Consider the following 7,032-nt stretch of genomic DNA (forward strand, 5'->3'; position numbering starts at 1 on the left):
CAAGAGCCTACCTTGAGAATGGATCCCATAATCTACAGAAAATCATCATCTAGGAAAAAAAGGACATGAAAGCTAAATGCTGCAGAGTTGCTGGTAGACTGCAACTTTCTCTTAGATGTTTTGAGCAACTGTGTTATTTGGAACACTGTTTTATAAACATTATCACTAATGAGCATAGCTGTGTTTTGCAGCAGATTGTTCTCTATCAATGCATTGCACATAAAAGCATCCTACATGGAGTCACCGGTAGAGTAGTTTTTGCAGCTAAGAAGAATTTGCCTTCTCTTGCTGCAGCAAGGCTAAGGAGTATACACAGGAAAACATGGACAGCTTTGAATTAATATGCCATAGATAATAGTCACTCGCAGTACTTTTACACAGAATCTGAAATGTTTTGAAATTAAGAATCAAGATCAAAGGCATGGGTTTTCCACACCCATATATTTATTTGCCCTGTGCTTGAAATTTAAAATGCAATTCAAGCTCTGCAGAAGAACATAGGAGATTGTAGTAATCCACTGCTGAGCCACACGATACAAGTGACTTACAAGTAATGATATTTGTGACAGATCTGCCGCATAAGGAACATGATAGTGTTTTTTACTGCTAGTGCTTCTAAGAATGTGTTCTATGGATAGTGCAATATTCTGTAGCAGATGTGAAGACTCCAGTATGAACAAATTAGTCAAAGATTTTCTTACCTAACAGTTTCCTAGACTTATAATATCAAGAACTGATTGATCTCAGTATAGCACAGCAAACAGCAGAATAGTTGATTTTACCAGCTGTTCTGACCAACTTTCAGTTTTTAATTGCTTTGTAACCCTTAGCAGATCTCTCTCAGGACCTAAACTCTGAGCATTTGATAAATATCAGGCTATCTAGCACAAGAAAATATAAGTGCAAAATACTGAAAATGCTAGAACAAGAACAACTGTTGCTATACAAATTACTATTCAGTAATAATGAAGTCTAGGTCTTTCAACAAAACCCTGACTCCTCTCATTCCTAAACTAAACCAGGTTCTGTCATGGCTTGTTAAAATGTAGAGATAAGGAGCTTGCCAGGAATGTACAGAATGGTATCACTGAAAGAACTACTTGCCACACTGACTGATGATGCCATTGTAATGTACATCATAGTACCCTTATGTTCTTACCAAGAACCAAGTAATTTTGTTACTTTGTTTACATCGCTGTATAAAAGCAGAGCAAATTTACAGCCAGATCTTTGAGACTCAAGATGTCTGAAAGAAATAATCCTAGTTGTGGAGGTTTCTTATGTTAAAAGCTGCTGCACTGCGGAAAAAGGAACGATAGAGTCAACAACAGAATGGAGAAGAGATGCACGTCTATCACACAGTTCAATATGTAAGCAGAGCAAAAGGTCAGTGTGTTGCTACCTCTCATTAAGTGAGCAAGATGTATGTGCATTCTGTGAAAGAAAAAAATTCACTAAAAATATTTTGATGTTACTTTTCCAATAATCCAGAAAACACTGTGTTTTCTGTGTTCAGCAAATGGCAAAAATATAAACTGGTTACTGCTAGTCTTACAATTAGAAATCCTGCTTATTTAAGGGGATCTCTCAGAATTGGCTTTAACCATTTGTTTCTCTGGAAAAGAATTCCAAGTCAAAGGTTAAAATTTCCACTTGTAGGAATCATCCTTCTATGAAAAGGCTTTACCAGATGGATTCTGATTTTTTGAAATGGACATAAAAATAAAACAAAATGAAAGCCTCAAGAAAATACAAGAAAATTTTAATGTCTGCCATGAGAATTATTTTTTTAAAAGCTAAAATGTAATAAACAGAATTTTTCAATGTCAAAACTAGTTACTGTGAAAAAAGGAACTAACAGTTTTCAGCATCCATTAATAAAATGACACATGTTTGAGGAATTTGGAAAATTGGGTAGAAAAGAAAAAAATTTAATATTCCAAAGTAGTACCCAAATAAAATTAATTACCTCAAATGCTGACTGACTGGTTCAACATATTGCAGAAACAGGGCTTTTCTTCCTTCTGTTCAGTCTGAACCCAAGGTCTTGTCACAAAATATTCTTGCCTGGACAAGAGGGAAAAAAGCAATTTACCTTTCCTAGAAAAAAAACCAAAAAATTCCCACAAGAGAAGCTGGGAAGTACAGTTATCCACTTCCTGAAATGTGCTTACCTGGACTTCCAGTACTCAGGTTTGAAGTTATTTTTCTAGGGGTTTTTTTTGTCCACTGAAGGGCTTCTTACATCCTTTTCTTAATAGCAGTCACAGCAGCTGCTCTTTGTATGAAGTTGTACTCAGCTTGAGTTACAACAAAAGTTTGCTGGTTTGTTATGTGTCATTATTTACTGAAATGACCACCTGCTCAGTGCCATTGAAAACAAATTAAAACTGCCCTAATGTAAAGATTTTCTAGTCTAAAATTCTTAATACAGTCCCAGTACAGAATTACTCTGTAGATAATGTAACATCCTGGCAGGGACCTCCAACCATTCGATGAGCCTTAGGTATTCTACAGAAAATATAGTTAATTATAGGCAATCTAATCAAAATTTTAAAGCTGACAATGGCCTTTCTGTATAAATGTATTCTTCCACAGAGAAAAGATTAACAGCCTTGGGCTTCACTGATTTATGACAACACAAGATAGAATAAGGCACAGCAGAAACAAGATACTGGAAATGCCACTGAAGGCAAATAGAAGACATGAGATGTCGGGAGGTGAGAGGGGAAACAGTAGTAGCTAACATGAAGACAACAAAAACTGAGAGCAACATAGCCAGTAAAGTGAAGAACAACATTTTTAGTAATTGTGCTTAGAGAGAAAGGCCTTACAGGACTCAATGAGGGAGGACTAAATGAGATCAATAGCTAGAGGTGACTTCAGGTTAAAGTATGCAGAATATTAATTGTATTAAATATGTAGTCTAAAACATGCTGTATGGATTTATATTGGGTTTAATGTTCCATTGTATTATCAAGCTTAATAATTACCTTTAAACCTTTTTCCTTTAGCATTCCCTGTAAAGATATATATATATATATAAAATTCATATAGCATGGTATAAAAACAACTAAAATGAGTATTTTAAAGCTTGAGAGAGTTGCACTACATACATCTTTACCTCACCACACATAAAAATGAAAATATAAATAATATGAATACAATCTACAGACAGATTAACATCTGAAACTAATGAACGTGAAAGAGATAACAGTTTGGAAAGCAGAACTCTTACCACTTACAAGGGCATCAAATGGTAAACTTTCAAATGAAATGTAAATAAATTGTTATTCCGAATGCATCAATTACTAAAATCCTGGAAACAGTTATCAAGCCAAAGTTATAATACAAATGACAGGTCCCACAATTTTAACAAGACATAATGAGTTTACATCTAAATGTTCCTCCAGCAATAGAAAATTCATTCCATTTCCAAGTCTGTTGTTTTATGTTTGATGAATCTGCAATTAATTCCTCCAAATTTAACTTTTCAGTGGAAATTTGTACTATGCTTTATTTCATAGAGTCATAGGACCATTGAGGTGGGAGAAGAACTTTGAGATCACCAAGTCTAACCATTAACACAGGACTGTTGATTCCACCACTAAACCGTGTTGCAAAACATCACATCTTTGTGTTTTTTAAACATCTCAAGGGATGGTGATACCTCACCCTTTCAGGGAAATTTTTTTCCTAATATCCAATATAAACCTCCTCTGGTGCAACTTAAAGGCCATTTCCTCTTGTTCTATTGCTGGTTACCTGGGAGAAGAGAGCAACCCCCACCTGTATACAACCTCCTTCCAGGCAGTTGTGGAGAGCAATAAATTCTCCTGAGCCTCCTTTTCTCCAGGCTGAACACCCCGGTTCCCTCAGCCGCCCCTGACAAGACTTGTGCTCCAGACCCCCCACCAGCCTCGCTGCCCGTCCCTGGACACGCTCCAGCACCTCCCTGTCCCTCTTGCAGCGAGGGGCCCAAACCTGAACTCGGTACCTGAGGTGCGGCCTCACCAGTGCCGAGCGCAGGGGGACGGTCACTGCCCTTGCCCCGCTGGCTACACCGTTTCAGACACCAGCCAGGACGCTGCCGGCCTTCCTGGCCACCTGGGCACCCTGCTGGCTCCTGCCCAGCCGGCTGCCAGCCAGCACCCCCAGGCCCTTTCCCCCCAGGCCCTGCCCAGCCGCTCTCCCCCAGCCTGGAGCGCTGCCGGGGGTTGCTGTGACCCAAGGGCAGGGCCCGGCACTCAGCCTGGTGGAACCTCGTACAGTGGCCTCGGCCCATCGGTGCAGCCTGCCCAGACCCTCTGCAGAGCCTCCTGCCCTCAGGCCGACCAACACTCCCACCCAGCTGGGGGCCATCTGCAAACTGGCTGAGGGTGCGCTCCATCCCCTCAGCCAGGCCCTCCATAAAGACACTGAACGGGCCCCAGCACGGAGCCCTGGGGACACCGCGTGTGACCAGCCACCAGCTGGGTGTAACCCCACTCACCACCACTCTGGGCTCAGCCATCCAGCCAGCTTTTTACCCAGCACAGAGTCCACCTGCCCCAGCTGTGAGCAGCCAGTTTCTCCAGGACAATGCTGTTGGACATGGTGTCAAAGGCTTTACTAAGATCCAGTGTTGCAGCACAAGCAAGCTATCAGGCTGCGACAAGGCTTTTACCGTTGATCAGATTCTACTGTCCGGCTGTTTCTCGTTCCTCCAGAGGTCAGACCACCCCGCTCCTCCTCCACCCAACCCCCTCTCCCACCATCCTCAGGGCTATTTAACCACTTAGCAGGAACGAGCTACAGCTTATTTGATGTAGTCCTACATTCCCAATGGCATCTAAAGCTAAATGGTTCTGGGCATGTGTAGCGCAGCTGGCAGAAGGCAAGTAGGAACCTACTGACAGAAACTTAAGCACAGAAACAGGAACTGAATAATAAACTTAGGCAGCAGCTTCACGGAGATTATACAAGTATCAGAAAAAACTGAAAGGTAGAGCAAATCTGCAGAGATCCAGTTTAAAGCCAAGCCCCCTTTCTAAATTTACCTTCAAATTGGTCTTAATTAGAGCTCATCTTAATGAGTTGCACTGAGTTAAACATCTTTTTAACATCAGAACTACATCCCTGTTAGAAGCTTTACCACAACAGTTTCTAAACTGTGCCATAGTGGTGTCACAAAAACTGAGGCTAGACCAGCATTTATGGACTTTGACATTTTAGCCAGTTATTTTAGTGACTTCTGGTGAGGGAAAGACAATTCAAATCTGATTAAGACAATGTAATGAATAATAATAATAATAATAAAGCAACCAAAACCCAGAGAAAGAGCTATTAAAAAGGAAAAAAGAAATTAGTTTAATTCACAGTTGAGAAAAACGTGGAATCTTATATTTGGAACAGATTCATCTGTGCCTAATTTTTAATCCAAATAACTTTGATCACATTTCATACATGTTAAATGAAGTCTATAAGTGGAGCTAGCAAATACAGATCTTACAGAGGAGCTGAACAGAATGTAGTCCCTCTTAATTATTTACATAACTCATGTCAACACTCCTTAGCTAAACATTGTAAATGTTTCCAGTACAGCTATCAGAGTATTAACAATTGGTGGGTTGTTTTACACTCTAAGAAGCTCAGACAGTGGAACACAGCAGATTTACGTGTTCTATTGCCTTTTAGTGATATCCAATCGAAAGGAAAAGGAAACCATTTACTGAGTTGAAAGTGAATGTAAATTACAATGCAGAATTAAGGGAAAAGGAAATAAATTAGAAATGGTTAGAACTGATACACGATGTTATTTACTCTCCTGAATCTTCCTGCAAGGCTTCTAATGAAGGTGTGATTTCTTTGCCATACAAAATGCTACCATATTGACATTCTGTTAACCATCAATTTATGGTTTCTCTTACCTTTAAGATGAAGTTAGCAGAAAACTGTAATTCTATTAATCACAGAAAAAGCACAACAGTACTTGCATAAAAATAATAAATACTAATGTTAAAGGACATATATCCCGAGTCTGCTAGTCCTGTGCGGTGAACACACCCATGTATTTCAAGGTGCTTAGACAATATTCTGCAGGGATCCTGATCTGGCCATATGTTATTGAACTTCCTTATCTAGTAGATAATTTTCATTAAATATGTTCCCTAAAGAATTATTACAAAAGGATGACTGATTTCAGATGTATCTGCTTTCTTGTATGTGACAAAATATATATGCATAGATATCTATATGGTTTCATACACTGATCAGAGACTGTTAATGTCATACACAGTATACACAACAGTGACCTTCTTCCATATATTTCTTTTTATGGCAACTCTTTCAAGACTGATCAGAAATAGTTTAACAAATAACCTCTCTGCAGTTTTTACAGCACATTAACCACACCTTGAAGTAGCTACCTGATGTCCAGAAAGATGCACATAAGAAGCCTACCTTGGCTGATGATTGCTGCAGGGGTTCTCTGAAATAAAATAGTGTTAAATGCAACCATCAGAGCTTGGAAAAATTGAGCAAAGAATAAGCACTGGTGCTGTTCATTAAATGTCAGTCTGCTATCAAGTGATAATGAGCACAGATCTACCAAGTTATTTTTATTTTATCTATCTAGAACCAGATGAGGTAATCAAATGCTGTGCATTGAAGATAATTTCCTAAAGCAGAAGAAAGAATCTTTAAAGAAATGGGTATCAAGTGAAATACAAGATAGCCAATAGATGCAACTTATTTCCATGTCCAGTGAGTTTTATAAAAATGTTATGGAGAATTCTGATATGTGCATATTTCTCTAGCCATAAGATTATCACGGCTTACGTCAGTATCACTAAAATCAGGATTTGGCCTCTATCACAGATATTTTTGAGAAGCCTATTCACTGTTGCATCTAAACATCAGAGTACCAGAACACGACTGTTAAAAGGCACAATATCAAAGCTTAAATAGGTTTTCTACCAAAGTTCAACTGTTTTATTAGTGATTTTATTTGTTAATTTTCTCTAGAGAAACATCCTTGCAAAAAAGTTGGCT

At 39.0% G+C, this 7,032-nt stretch overlaps 1 long non-coding RNA gene across 1 annotated transcript in view; it reads right to left on the reverse strand.

The window, feature by feature from the left end:
* Positions 1–2,068, reverse strand: part of LOC119143245 — a 33,145-nt gene extending 31,077 nt beyond the window's left edge. The window contains exon 1 of the long non-coding RNA XR_005102636.1: positions 1,970–2,068. This is a non-coding gene — a long non-coding RNA (uncharacterized LOC119143245). The remainder of the gene's footprint in view (positions 1–1,969) is intronic.
* Positions 2,069–7,032: the final 4,964 nt, after the last annotated feature.

The sequence above is a fragment of the Falco rusticolus genome, chromosome 1 (genome assembly GCF_015220075.1).
Source record: "Falco rusticolus isolate bFalRus1 chromosome 1, bFalRus1.pri, whole genome shotgun sequence".
In the NCBI taxonomy this organism is placed as follows: Eukaryota; Metazoa; Chordata; class Aves; order Falconiformes; family Falconidae; genus Falco; species Falco rusticolus.